We start from the raw sequence: 1,443 nt of genomic DNA on the forward strand, positions 1-1,443 counted from the left end.
AGGAGTTCCGTAAATTCAAGTTCACATGAAGAGGGATGAGTAACCTTTTGTTGTGCGTCATATGCAAGCCAAAACATACAGTGCCTGAGAGCAGCATGACCCCTCATGATAAATACAGCAATTTAATTTTATTCTCTGACTTTTTGAGGGGAGGAACATGAAAGAAGGAGAGCAATGTTAGTAGTAGCAGTGAAAGTATTATTAGGAGTCAAACTATAGTTGTATTGCAATATTATGTGTGTTTCCATTTCTGAATATTGAATAGCGAGAAATACTGCACAATGTTAATAGGGTTCAAAAGTTGGTGATATAAGGTATATCTCTAACCTCCCCTCAACACCGGAATACAAAGCACTTAACTTTGTCATTGAGGCTGACTCATTTTCTGACTAATTTGGCCCTCAGTTCAAGTGCTCTGCTGCTTCAGTGGACAGGTCCTGTTGTCAGTGAAGGACAAGGGATGACACTAACACACTTATTTGAAAGGCAGAACTTGACTCCTTCTCCCATCAGTGGTGCAGACTCTAACAAGTACAAGTGTCTGTCATTTGCATAGAGTTCACCCCAGACCAATAAGAGGATTATATCGTGGGTAATGGAAGAAGAAGCAACTTCGAGCCAGGTCAAAGGGTTTTACATTATGGACATTGGTTTCAACAGTGTGGAATTAGAAATATGGAAATTAATGAAATACGTCAAATCCTGTGGCAAGGCTTTACTGATCTCACACTGGAGAAATTTACTGCAAATATGCGATAAAATAACAAAGATAGAATAAACATCTACATAAAGAATAGTACCTTTAAAGGAATAGGCCACCGTTTTTACATACTGAGATATGTTCTTACCTTAGCTTTGACGAGTTCTTTAGGACCTGTCTGGTCTTCACCCGTGCCTTCAATCACGTTAACACAGGTCCTAAAGAACTCGTCAAAGCTAAGGTAAGAACATATCTCAGTATGTAAAAACGGTGGCCTATTTCTTTAAGAGGACGGCAAAACCTAGAAATCAAATCAGAATAATGTATTTATTTCATTATTTGCAATTATACAGAGTACGTAAATCAGTACTGTATTAAATTGCACATCACAAGTTTGTTACAAAGTATCAGGAAGAGAAATCAGGAAGAGACAAACTGTAAATAGAGGGTATTCAAAAATAGCGCTTTGTTACTCACTCAATTGAGCCCTTTCTGAAACAATGCTCTCTCCAAATGCATGGTCTTTTCACTCCGAGACTCATCTTTGTGAACCTGATGTCTCTGGCGGCTTGAAATGTCCATCCAATAATGCATGACACCATGGCAACCAGAGTGATACCATAGACGTGGATTTTCCTTTAGGAGTAGCTTGGTTGGAAGAGAACATGTTTGTGAATGGCTGGAAAGATGTCTACAGAATAGACAACAGTATGTTCAATTGGATCATCTAAATTCATAGCGTG

Source organism: Gobius niger, assembly GCF_951799975.1.
Source record: "Gobius niger genome assembly, chromosome: 3".
Taxonomy (NCBI): Eukaryota; Metazoa; Chordata; class Actinopteri; order Gobiiformes; family Gobiidae; genus Gobius; species Gobius niger.